Source organism: Coregonus clupeaformis, unplaced genomic scaffold (genome assembly GCF_020615455.1).
Source record: "Coregonus clupeaformis isolate EN_2021a unplaced genomic scaffold, ASM2061545v1 scaf0532, whole genome shotgun sequence".
In the NCBI taxonomy this organism is placed as follows: Eukaryota; Metazoa; Chordata; class Actinopteri; order Salmoniformes; family Salmonidae; genus Coregonus; species Coregonus clupeaformis.
Window position 1 is genome coordinate 218,668 of NW_025533987.1, and position 14,431 is coordinate 233,098.

Genomic DNA, 14,431 nt, shown 5'->3' on the forward strand with positions numbered 1-14,431 from the left:
GTACACACACACGCACACACACACACACACACACACACACACACACACACACACACACACACACACACACGCCCACACACAGATACATAGCACACCCACGCACACACACTCACACACACACACGCGCACACACACACACACACACACACACCACTGAGAGCTGACAGATGGGTCCCCTTGTTGACAGGAAGTGGAGGAGGAGAAAGAGGAGAGGGCTATGTGTCCCAAGTAACCACCCCTATTCCCCTGTGGTGCACCCTCTTCTATACAGTACACTATTCACTATAATCTATTCATTTTATTGGCTTAAAACTATCACTTGAAGATCATTGGTCCTGGGCTCTGGTCAAAAGTAATTGCACTACATCAGGTAATAAGGGTTTTACTGTTGGGACGGTTCACTTTCGGAAAGTGAGGCGGATTAGTCTAACCTTAATGGTTTGTTGTCTTGTCAGCACTGCATGGAGAGGCGTGTGTCGTGTTGGGTGTTGTTTTGTGTGTGTGTGTGTGTGTATGTGGGTGTGTGGTGTGTGTGTTTTTATGTGTGTGTTGAGTGTGATGTGTGATTATGTTTTTGTGTGTGTGTTTCTTTCTTTACTGCTCCTGCACACACATGCTGAATCCCATCCTCCCCATACTTTCTTCACCTCCTCTCCCTCCCTCCTCCCTCCTCCCTCCCTCCTCCCTCCCTCCAAACTCCATCCATTCCTCTATCCCTCAATTCCTACATCCATTAATTCCTCCATCCACCCTCACCAAACTAACAAATGTCAGCTTAATTTCATCATCCACCCTTTGAAGTAAATCACCATCCCCTCCCCCTCCATTCCTTCCATCCTCTCCCTCCATCCTATCTGCTTTTCCCAAGTCAGACTGTGTGGTCATTTGTGCGAACACTGTTCAGATGTGTGTGTGTGCTGTTGTGTGTGTGTGTGTGCGCATGTGTGTGCTTCTTCATACCTACTCTCACCGTCCCGCGACAAATTAAGACATTCATCCATGTTTACTCAAGCAAACAAATTTCAGAAGTGTTTAGGGTTATGTTTAGGCATTTACTCCCCAAGCTTAAATGTGGGCATTAACTGAATGTGGTTAGGGTAAGAGTTAAGGTTTAGGATAGGCATAAAACAAAAACTTTCTGGATTCAAACAGGCAACCTTTGGAATTCAGAGCCAAGAGCGCCCATCACACAACACCCTATAGTAAAACCGAAACCTACTTGAAGGTAACAGCGCTCACTGTTGCCCCTAGTGGCCGTTTTCACACCATCTCCCGACGTCCTCAGACAAGGATGGACTTTGAGTACTGACTTGTATCCCGGGTGACCTGCTGGTGAGCCACAGTGCTGTGGCTGAAGCAGAGTCTTCCGCTAGTCATTTATTTTCATACAGTGTAGCAAGACACACACGCATGCACACACACACACACACACACACACACACACACACACACACTTTGTGTGCTCCATGAAGTCTTTGGGGAGTTGTGTGGACCTAACGACTTCTAATATCAGCAAGCAGCCTCTCCCTCGCTTGGTTGACACAGACACCCACCCTAGTTGACTGCCGTCGTTTCTAACGATTTTAACGGCAGCGTACCAAATGGCACCCTGTTTCCTTTGTTGTCCCTGGGCCCTGTGGTCAAATGTAGTACACTATGAAGGGAATAGGGTTGTTATTTGGGATGTAGAATTCATTTCTCTCCTCTACTCCTCTACACATATAACAAACCCTCAACAACACAAACACACAAGACACACACACTTCTCCAGCAAAACCACATCCCTCCAGTGTTTGTAAGGGCATGTGATTTACATTATCACTCAAGATTTTGCTAAGAAACAAATAAGGTCCTACTAACCACCGGTGCATCAATCTTTGTAACATAATAGACATTTTTTGCATGGGCTTGTGTCTCAACCCTCCGCAACCACCTGCAGTGGAAAGTGTCAGAGCTACAGCGCTGTTTGCCAGACCAGGAGACATCCGAAAATCGGTCTTCTCACAAAATGTCTGTAGCATCCGAATGGTTTGCTCTAGTAACTATATGACAACTCTGTGTAAAGGGGAGACTCTCACGAACATGATGGGGTTTTTTCTCTGTCGATAGAGCTGATGTGCCAACCCTGTTGTCCGAACCGTTCGAGCTCACAACGAATATGATCCCACTGTAGAAGGGGAGACTCACCATTTCTGTAACCAGAAACTAATAAGGTTCCTTAACCAACAATATCTCACAGTCTCAGTGCAGAATCAGATATTTCTCAAATGTCTAAAGTTTAGTCATTCATTCTGAATGGTTAAGGGTTAAGGTTTGATAAGGTTAAAACATAAAGTTTAGTCACTCATTCTGAATGGTTCAGTTAAGGATTACGGTTTGATAGGGTTAAAACATTCAGTTTAGTCACTCATTATGAATGGTTCAGTTAAGGGTTAAGGTTTGATAAGGTTAAAACATAAAGTTTAGTCACACATTCTGAATGGTTCAGTTAAGGGTTAAGGTTTGATAGGGTTAAAACATAAAGTTGAGTCACTCATTCTGAATGGTTAAGTTAGGTTAAGGTTTGATAAGGTTAAAACATAAAGTTGAGTCACTCATTCTGAATGGTTAAGGGTTAAGGTTTGATAGGTTAAAACATAAAGTTGAGTCACTCATTCTGAATGGTTAAGTTAAGGGGGTTAAGGTTTGATAAGGTTAAACATAAAGTTGAGTCACTCATTCTGAATGGTTAAGTTAAGGGTTAAGGTTTGATAGGGTTAAAAACATCAAGTTTAGTCACTCATTCTGAATGGTTCAGTTAAGGGTTAAGGTTTGATAGGGTTAAAACATAAAGTTTAGTCACACATTCTGAATGGTTAAGTTAAGGGTTAAGGTTTGATAGGGTTAAAACATCAAGTTTAGTCACTCATTCTGAATGGTTCAGTTAAGGGTTAAGGTTTGATAGGGTTAAAACATAAAGTTTAGTCACACATTCTGAATGGTTAAGTTAGGGGTTAAGGTTCGATAAGGTTAAAACATAAAGTTGAGTCACTCATTCTGAATGGTTAAGTTAAGGGTTAATGGTTTGTTAGGGTTAAAACAAAGTTTAGTCTCCATTCTGAATGGTTCAGTTAAGGGTTAAGGTTTGGGATATTGTTAAAACAAAACAGTACATTTTAGTCATTTAGCAGACACTCTTATCCAGAGCGACTTACAGTTAGTGAGTGCATACATTTTATTATTTTTTTTCATACTGGCCCACCATGGGGAATCGAACCCACAACCCTGCATTGCAAACGCTCGATGCTCTACCAACTGAGCTACACGGGACTACACAATACAAAATGAGTGTCTAGTACTGGGATTGAATACAAGCCCCTCAGAGCCTGAGCTCGTGGCTTAACACAGACACACACACACTGTAAGAGATCAATGACTTGCTATAATGCAGACCACGTAACAAAACAATATTGGATTGAATTGGTTGGGGATGGAGGAGGAGGGTTGTGTGTGTGTGTGTGTGTGTGTGTGTGTGTGTGTGTGTGTGTGTGTGTGTTGTGTGTGTGTGTGTGTTCTGTGTGTGTGTGTGTGTGTGTGGAATGTGACAGGAGGATTGGTTTCTCGATCCTTTTAATAAATGGACCAAACAAAGTAATGAGTTCAGCTTCCGTCAGAAATGGGTGTTAATGTTAGATATCCCCTGTTATTTCAACACACACACACACACACACACACACACACACACACACACACACACACACACACACATCCCCCTGTCGACGCCTTCAGCCCTCTGCTCTCTCAGACACCCTGGAGAATCTTCAGTGTTCGTCAATCCAACTGCCTACTTCTCCTGATGGTCTCAGACGGTCTCAGATGGTCTCAGATGGTCTCTGATGGTCTCAGATGGTCTCAGATGGTCTCTGATGGTCTCAGATGGTCTCCTGATGGTCAACTTCTCTAACAGGAATATGACACACATACACATGCGGATATTCACACTCAATCACACTCTAATCACAAACACACACGCTAATGTAGAAGACACACAGTCTCTCTCTCTCTCTCTCTCTCTCTCTCTCTCTCTCTCTCTCTCTCTCTCTCTCTCTCTCTCTCTCTCTCTCTCTCTCTCTCTCTCTCTCTCTCTCTAACTTGAGGAATAATAGCTGAAGCTCTGGGGGAACCCATAACATCAGATGTAGAAGGATCAGTTCCAGTGGGAGAGAATATGAGTACAGAGATTGTTCAAATACCAGGGGGTAGCTATGGGGATGGGGATGCAGTACTGTCTTGTGTGACAGGCAATCACTGCTTAACCAAACAACGCTATGGAAGGAAGATAGATCAATTGAAGAGCTGTTTTTAGCATGGAGCTTGGGCTGGTTTTTAGATATGGTGATCTGTAGGGAGAGACATACCAACATGAATGACCTACATTAGATATGGTGATCTGGGAGAGACATACCAACATGAATGACCTCATTAGATATGGTGATCTGTAGGGGAGAGACATACCAACATGAATGACCTCATTAGATATGGTGATCTGTAGGGAGAGACATACCAACATGAATGACCTTATTAGATATGGTGATCTGTAGGGAGAGACATACCAACATGAATGACCTTATTAGATATGGTGATCTGTAGGGAGAGACATACCAACATGAATGACCTCATTAGATATGGTGATCTGTAGGGAGAGACATACCAACATGAATGACCTCATTAGCATATGGTGATCTGTAGGACAAGACATACCAACATGAATGACCTCATTAGATATGGTGATCTGTAGGACAAGACATACCAACATGAATGACCTCATTAGATATGGTGATCTGTAGGACAAGACATACCAACATGAATGACCTTATTAGATATGGTGATCTGTAGGGAGAGACATACCAACATGAATGACCTCATTAGATATGGTGATCTGTAGGGAGAGACATACCAACATGAATGACCTTATTAGATATGGTGATCTGTAGGGGAGAGACATACCAACATGAATGACCTCATTAGATATGGTGATCTGTAGGGAGAACTCCAACAAATGACCTCATTAGATATGGTGATCTGTAGGACGACATACCAACATGAATGACCCATTAGATATGGTGATCTGTAGGGAGAGACATACCAACATGAATGACCTTATTAGATATGGTGATCTGTAGGGAGAGACATACCAACATGAATGACCTTTCCATTCTCTCTACAGTACCATTCTCTACAGTACCATTCTCCTCAGTACCATTCTCTCAGTATCATTCTCTACAGTTCCATTCTCACTTCACTTCTTGTTGAACACTTCCTGGTGAACGCGGAACGAGGAGAACTTTGTTCTAAAGCTGTATCCGTACCCATTGGATGCAGTGATCACAATATAGCGGCTATATCCAGGAAAGACGAAATTCCAAAAGCTCGGCCGAAAATAGTGTAGAAGAGATCATACAAAAGATTTTGCTGTGACTCATATTGGATGATGTTAAAAATATTTGTTGGTCTGATGTGATTAATAAGGAGCATCCAGACGCTGCACTTGATGAATTTAGTGAAATTGCTTCTTCCAATTATTGATAAACATTGCTCCTGTTAAGAAACTGACTGTTAGAACTGTTAAGGCTCCATGGACTGTGAGGAGGATTGAAAAACTGTATGGTAGAAAGAGACCGGGGCAAAAGGAGTGGCTAATAAGTCTGGCTGCACATCTGACTGGCTGACATACTGCAAATTGAGAAATTATTTGACTAAATTCAACAACAAAATTCCATAAAGAATTCTGGAGAAAAAAACTTTGGAGTACTTTAAATGAAATTATGGACAGAAAGACAAATTCAACTCCATCTTTTATCAAATCAGATGGCTTATTCATCACAAAACGATTTGATGTTGCCAATTATTTTAATGATTACTTACTTGGATTACTTGGAAAGGCATTGCAAGTTTGAATTTTTGTAAAGTTGGTGTGGGAGAGGTGGAAAAATTATTGTTAACGATAAATAATGGCAAACCTACTGGTATTGACAACTTGATGGAAAGCTACTGAGGATGGTAGCTGACTCTATAGCCACTCCTCTCTGTTATATCTTTATCAGAGCCTAGAGGAGAGTATTTGTCCTCAGGCCTGGGGGAAGCCAAAGTAATTCCCTCTACCCCAAGAGTGGTAAAATGGCCTTTACTGGTTCTAACAGCAGACCTATAAGCTTGCTGCCAGCTCTTAGCAAACTGCTGGAAATAATAGTGTTTGACCAAATACAATGCTGTTTTCTCTGTAAACAAATTAACAACAGACTTTCAGCATGCTTATAGAGAATGACACGCAACATATACTGCACTGACACAAATGACTGATGATTGGTTGAAAGAAATTGATAATAAGAATATTGTGGGAGCTGTACTGTTGGAATTCATTGCAGCCTTTGATATTATTGACCATAACCTGTTGTTGAAAAACATATGTGTTATAGCTTTTCAACCTCTGCCATATCGTGGATTCAGAGCTATCTATCTAATAGAACTCGAAGGTTTTCTTTAACCTCTTAAGGATCGGACCCTTTCTTTCCATTTCTCGCCTAAAATGACATACCCAAATCTAACTGCCTGTAGCTCAGGACCTGAAGCAAGGATATGCATATTCTTGATCCCATTTGAAAGGAAACACTTTGAAGTTTGTGGAAATGTGAAATTAATGTTGGTGAATATAACACATTAGATCTGGTAAAAGATCATACAAACCAAAAAACATGAGTTTACAATTTTTTTTTTTGTTACATCATCTTTGAAATGCAAGAGAAAGGCCACAAAATAATATTGCAGTTAAGGCGCAATTTAGATTTTGGTCACTAGATGGCAGCAGTGTGTGTGCAAAGTTTCAGATTGATCCAGTGAAGCATTGCAATACTGGACTATTTTGTATAAAGTCTGCACAAATGTGCCGAATTGGTCAATTGATACATTTTCAAGTACATAACTATAGAGAACATACAAAAATGTCTCTATAGGTGGGTGTGGAGCCAGAGACAGCAAGGGGGTTCAAACTGTAGAACCCAGTTCCTATATTTGAATATAAAAATGGATTTTATCAAAGAAAAGTACGCTACATTTTATCTCTGGGACCCTCAGGGATGACAAATCAGAGCAAGATTACTGAATGTAAGTACATTATTTACTTCAGAGGTGAACGATTATCAAACCAGGGTTGGCCGTGATACATTTTTTGTTGTTGTGCACTCTCCTCATCAAATATAATGGTATTGTTTTCACTGTAATAGCTACTGTAAATTGGACAGTGCAGTTAGATTAACAATAATTGAAGCTTTCTGCCCATATAAGACATGTCTATGTCCTGGAAAGTTTGCTGTTACTTACAACAGTCATGCTATTCACATTAGCGTGCGTTAGCTCAACCATCCTGTATACAGGACACCGATCCCGTAGAGGTTAATGGAAGCTTCTCTAATGTCAAACATGTAAAGTGTGGTGTACAGGGCAGCTCTCTAAGCCCCCTACTCTTTTCTATTTTTACCAATGACCTGCCACTGGCATTAAATAAAGCATGTGTGTCTATGTATGCTGATGATTCAACCATATACGCATCAGCAACCACAGCTAATGATGTCACTGAAACCCTTAACAAAGAGTTACAGTCTGTTTTGGAATGGGTGGCCAGTAATAAACTGGTTCTGAACATCTCTAAAACTAAGAGCATTGTACTTGGTGCAAATCATTCCCAATGTTCTAGACATCAGCTGAATCTGGTAATGAACAGTGCGGCTGTTGAACAAGTTGAGGAGACTAAATTACTTGCCGTTACCTTAGATTGTAAACTGTCATGTTCAAAACATATAGATTCAATGGTTGTTAAGATGAAGGGAGAGGTCTGTCTGTAATAAAGAGATGCTCATCTTTTTTACACTACATTCCAAAAAGCAAGTCCTGCAGGCTCTAGTTTTATCTTATCTTGATTATTGTCCAGTCATATGGTCAAGGGCCCAGAACAGAGCAGCACGTCTTGCTCTTCATTGTAATCAGAGGAGCTGATATAAATACTACACATGCCAGACTCTCTTGGATAAGAGTTGAGGAGAGACTGACAGCATCACTTCTTCTTTTTATAAGAAACATTAATGTATTGAAAATCCCAAATTGTTTGCGTAGTCAACTTACACACAGCTCTGACACACACACTTACCCCACCAGACATGCCACCAGGGGTCTTTTCACAGTCCCCAAATCCACAACAAATTCCAGAAAGCGTACAGTATTATATTGAGCCATTATTGCATGGAACTCCGTTCCATCTCATTTTGTTCAAATTAACAGCAAACCTGGTTTCAAATAACTGATAAAGCAACACCTCACGGCACAACGCCTCTCCCCTATTTGACCTAGATAGTTTGTGTGTATGTATTGGTATTGATATGTAGGATATGTGTGCCTTTTTTTATTTAATTACATTTTTATTGATGTAGTTCTGTCAATGAGCTTTTCTTGTCTATTAATGTTCTGTATTATGTCATGTTTCATGTTTTGTGTGGACCCCAGGAAGAGCAGCTGCTGCTTTCGCAACGGCTAATGGGGATCCTAATAAAATACCAAATACCAAATACAGTACCATTCTCTACAGTTCCATTCTCTACAGTACCATTCCTCTACAGTTCCATTCTCTACAGTACCATTCTCTACAGTACCATTCTCTATAGCACAATTCTCTATAGTACCATGCTCTATAGTACCATGCTCTATAGCATCTTTTTCTATAGCACCATTCTCTATAGCACCATTCTCTACAATACCATTCTCTACAGTACCGTGGACAGTTCCATTCTCTATAGTACCATGCTCTAAAGCACCATTCTCTATAGCACCATTCTCTATAGTACCATTCTCTATAGTACCATGCTCTATAGCACCATTCTCTACAGTACCATTCTCTACAGTACCATTCTCTACAGTTCCATTCTCTACAGTACCATTCTCTACAGTACAATTCTCTACAGTACCATTCTCTACAGTTCCATTCTCTACCTTACCATTCTCTACAGTACAATTCTCTACAGTATCATTCTCTACAGTACCATTCTCTATAGTACCATTCTCTATAGTACCATGCTCTATAGCACCATTCTCTATAGTACCATTCTCTATAGTACCATGCTCTATAGCACCATTCTCTACAGTACCATTCTCTACAGTACCATTCTCTACAGTACCATTCTCTATAGCACCATTCTCTATAGTACCACGCTCTATAGTACCATGCTCTATAGCATCTTTTTCTATAGCACCATTCTCTATAGCACCATTCTCTACAATACCATTCTCTACAGTACCGTGGACAGTTCCATTCTCTATAGTACCATGCTCTAAAGCACCATTCTCTATAGCACCATTCTCTATAGTACCATTCTCTATAGCACCATTCTCTACAGTACCATTCTCTACAGTTCCATTCTCTACAGTTCCATTCTCTACAGTACCATTCTCTACAGTACAATTCTCTACAGTACCATTCTCTACAGTTCCATTCTCTACCTTACCATTCTCTACAGTACAATTCTCTACAGTATCATTCTCTACAGTACCATTCTCTATAGTACCATTCTCTATAGTACCATGCTCTATAGCACCATTCTCTATAGTACCACTCTCTATAGTACCATGCTCTATAGCACCATTCTCTACAGTACCATTCTCTACAGTACCATTCTCTACAGTTCCATTCTCTACAGTACCATTCTCTACAGTACCATTCTCTACAGTTCCATTCTCTACAGTACCATTCTCTACAGTACCATTCTCTACAGTACCATTCTCTACAGTACCATTCTCTACAGTTCCATTCTCTACAGTACCATTCTCTACAGTACCATTCTCTACAGTTCCATTCTCTACAGTTCCATTCTCTACAGTTCCATTCTCTACAGTACCATTCTCTACAGTTCCATTCTCTACAGTTCCATTCTCTACAGTACCATTCTCTAAAGTACAATTCTCTACAGTACCATTCTCTACAGTTTCATTCTCTACAGTACCATTCTCTACAGTACCATTCTCTACAGTATCATTCTCTACAGTACCATTCTCTACAGTTCCATTCTCTACAGTTCCATTCTCTACAGTACCATTCTCTACAGTTCCATTCTCTACCTTACCATTCTCTACAGTACCATTCTCTACAGTATCATTCTCTACAGTACCATGCTCTATAGCACCATTCTCTACAGTACCATTCTCTACAGTACCATTCTCTACAGTACCATTCTCTATAGTACCATTCTCTACAGTTCCATTCTCTACAGTTCCATTCTCTACAGTACCATTCTCTACAGTACCATTCTCTACAGTACCATTCTCTACAGTACCATTCTCTACAGTTCCATTCTCTACAGTTCCATTCTCTACAGTACCATTCTCTACAGCACCATTCTCTACAGTAACATGGACAGTACCATGTGCTACAGCACCATTCTCTATAGTATTCTCTGGACAACTCACTCTCACTACAGAACCATGGACAGCTCCTCTCACTACAGCACCCTGGACAGCTCCTCTCACTACAGCACCATGGACAGCTCATCTCACTACAGAACCAGTATAAGTGGCATGGCGTGCCGATATGCATTATATCATTATGGCAGTCTTTTCACAGTGAGTGTAGTACCTCGCAGTCATGTTGTGCTCTGCTGAAAGCTTCAGCACCTTGGACAGCCATACTTCAGCACCATGCTGGGAAATCACAGTGGCTCACTGCTCTGTCTCAGACTCAGACTCAGAGGGAAAACGACTTACTGCTAACCCTTTGTTATACAGTGCATAAAGAACACTGCCGACCATTTCACAATGCATCTACCGTACAATGCTGTTCATTACTCAACCCTGCTATAGGCCTACCATTGAACTGAGTTGGTACTTGGTATACAGTAGTTGGTAGTTGCTATACAGTTATTAGATTCTACAGTGCATACACTCTTAGAAAAAAGTTGCTATCTAGAACCTAAAAGGGTTCTTTGACTGTTCCCATAGGAGAACCCTTTGATGAACCTTTTTGGTTCCAGGTAGAACCCTATTGGGTTCCGTGTAGAACCCATTTCCCCCAGAGGGTTCTACGTGGAACCCAAAATAGTTCTACCTGGAACCAAAAAGGGTCCTACCTGGAACCAAAAAGGGTTATCCTATGGGGACAGCCGAAGAACCCTTTTGGAACCGTTTTTTTTTTCTTAGAGTGTGTAAAGTGTTCCTACTGCCTTCCAGTTCACAACGCATAACATACTAGACGGAGGCACAGCACTCAACCATCATTACAACATGAACAATACATGTAATTCTCACGTGTTATATACCAACATAGTCAACATAGTCAACAGAGTCCAGTGTGCTGCAGTCATCTATTTCACAATACTTTTAACATGCAATATGCAATCCCATACCTTAACTCACATAGTGGTGAACTTGCCAACCTTTTCACAATAAGTCTACCATACAATAAAATAATGTATGGAATTCAACTATATCATTACAACTCCATCATTGGCAATACATGTAATTGTAACTTGTTAGATGTAGCAAAGAAATCGAGAAGAGAGCTCTACTTCAGTCAATGAAAGTCATTTATTTCACATGAAGTCTACTGTCCAATATTGCACTGCCCCTCAACTCAACCAGATAACGGTACTTCCCCTACAGTCTAGCCTATAGAACGGAACTCAGCTGCAGTGCAGTCTAACTGTTTTTTAGGTCCTATATCAATATCATGGTCTGCTCAGGGACTCTTTAAGTATATATTCCAGTGCTGCTACCTCTGATAATGACATCGTAATTGCTTTTTTTCTCTCCCATTGCATTAAATATTAACGGCAGGCCGAGCACTTAACATTCTCTCGTCAACGTCTCCGTCCTTACGCCGTCAGACCCACCACGCGCAAAACCGTCAACTATCGCCATCAAACCCGGTTATGACACAGTCCGTCAGAAACGATGTCGGCATTTGTCATTTTAGAGCCGTTAAATTATACATGCTCTCATATTGAAAGGATAATAACTGGGGTGATATGGCTTGTACTTAATCATAGCTCCTGGTATATAATGTGTCCGTAGGCCTAATAGAAGCAGATCTAGGATCAGATCGTATATTGACCATTATGAGAGGAATATGTAAAACTGGTCTGAGAGCAGCGTATATGAGGCGACTTCAGCCTCAGTATAGACACCGATCTAGGAATAGTTCCCTCCCACCAGGTTCTATCTTAACCAGTACGAGGGGAATACGTCAAACTGTTCTGAGAGCAGCGTTTATGGGGAGACGGAGAAATCTCCTATTTCATTCAGAGTACCGCTAGCAATCACTAGGGGGCGACCTTGGTCTCTAGAATGTTGGGAAGATTCCTTCAGAAGGAATCTCGCTCTCTCTCTCCTCTTTATCATCCCACTACCAGAGTGCCAGTCTGATTTTGTCACAGAGAATCAGAGAAGACAAGTATGGTAATTCATCCAGCAGTATCTCTAGCGTTTTGTTTGTGAGACTTCTTATGTTACGAAATCATCTAAACACCATGTTGCTTAATCCAGTCTACAATGGTCATGTCTGTTTGTATTACAGTCCCGTAATTGCTGCGTGTCTATCTATTAAATACGGGATTGGAAGCTGATGTTAATTACCCTCAACGACGTTTTGTCTGTTTGTATACTCCAATAAGTGGGTCAGGAAGGACGCTTAGATTGCAGCCTCCCCTATTTCGATGTATCAGTTTCTATTCCTTTCTTTTCAAATCACTGCGCGGACAGAGGATCCGTCCCAAATGGCACCCTACCCCCTATGTTATACACTACTTTTGACCAGGACTCATAGTAGTGCAGTATATAGGAACTATGGTGCCATTTGGGACGCAAACACATAGCCTGTTAAGCCATGGCTTATAAATAAAATAAGTAGGGTGATGAAATGAGTTCCGGAGGTCGGAGAGAGTGGGCTAATGATGAAACAGTGAATATAGCGGTACTAACATGCTAAAGGCTATTAGCATGGCTTTGGCTATGCTACATTAAAAGGAATAAGATTTTTATTTTTTTTTTGTCATTTAGCAGACGCTCTTATCCAGCGCGACTTACAGGAGAAATTAGGGTTAAGTGCCTTGCTCAAGGGCACATCGACAGATTGTTCACCTAGTCGGCTCGGGGATTAGAACCAGCGACATTTCGGTTACTGGCACAACGCTCTTAACCACTAAGCTACCTGCCGCCCATGAATGAATGGAGCATCATGGTTTGCGTCCCGAATATCATCCTGTTCTCTATGTAGTGCACTACCTTTGACCAGGGGCCTATATGGCTCTGGTTAAAAGTAGCGCATTATGTATAGGGAATGTGGTGCCATTTTGGGATACGACCTATATGCATGTATGTCCTTGATATGTCCTTTAAAAACGAACGATCATTGTGCCTAAAGAAGGAAGATTGCAATTAAAACATGTTGTTCATAACTGATCGTTTCCTCCCGTTTTACAGCTTTATGCTTTACAGCTTTACGTTCGTTATACGGCACCAACAGAACAGAGTATTGAGCCATACTATCATCATTATTTACAACGATAATTGTGCATATGAAGGAATTTGGGAATAAATAAAAACATGTTCATAACTGATTCCTTCCTCCCGTTTTAGAGTTTCGTTTTTATTATTTGTCTAGTGTATTTGAACAAAACAGAATCTTGAAACATATAATAAATCAATCATGGTTATGGATAACTCGACACGGGACGGGGTTAATATAAGGTTTAGGCAATCTTCAAACCGGTTTGTTTTGACCGCCAGAGGGCACGTGCGTCATGATGGCGAGTCAGACTTGGCAACATCCCCAAGCTTTGGTTGTAGGTTACTTCATCAATAACCTACGGTCATCTATCATAAGACAGAAGACAGCATACTGACTGCATCCTAGCTACTGACTGCATCAATACTCAATAGCCTATGGTCACCTGTCATAGATAGACCGATAGACGTCAAAGAGAACGGGAAAGCATCTGTTGTTGACCATTCAACATAACATGACGAACTGGGCATGAATGAGTCAATGTGAGTCACGGACTATTATAGGCTGCATCATCATCATCATCATCGATAGCCTTTAGGGATAGTTTGTGCGTGTGTGCGTGCTTGCTTGTGCTCGAGGGATTGCTTGCCAATATGAAAGGATAATCAGTATAGATTTGTGTCACTGGAATAGAGCCCTGTGTTACCTGTGGTCACGGTCTGTTTTGGTCTATACCACACACACGCGCGCGCACACGCACACAACTCTACTGAGGCCTGCATTTTAAACAGCAGCTATTGAAATAATCCCTTTAAAACACTCATTCTCATCTTTCCCTACAGGGTTGGTGTTGCTTGTCTGGGCATAGTCTCTAGTCATTACCTTCGTGTTCATTCATCAAACAGAACGGATGAA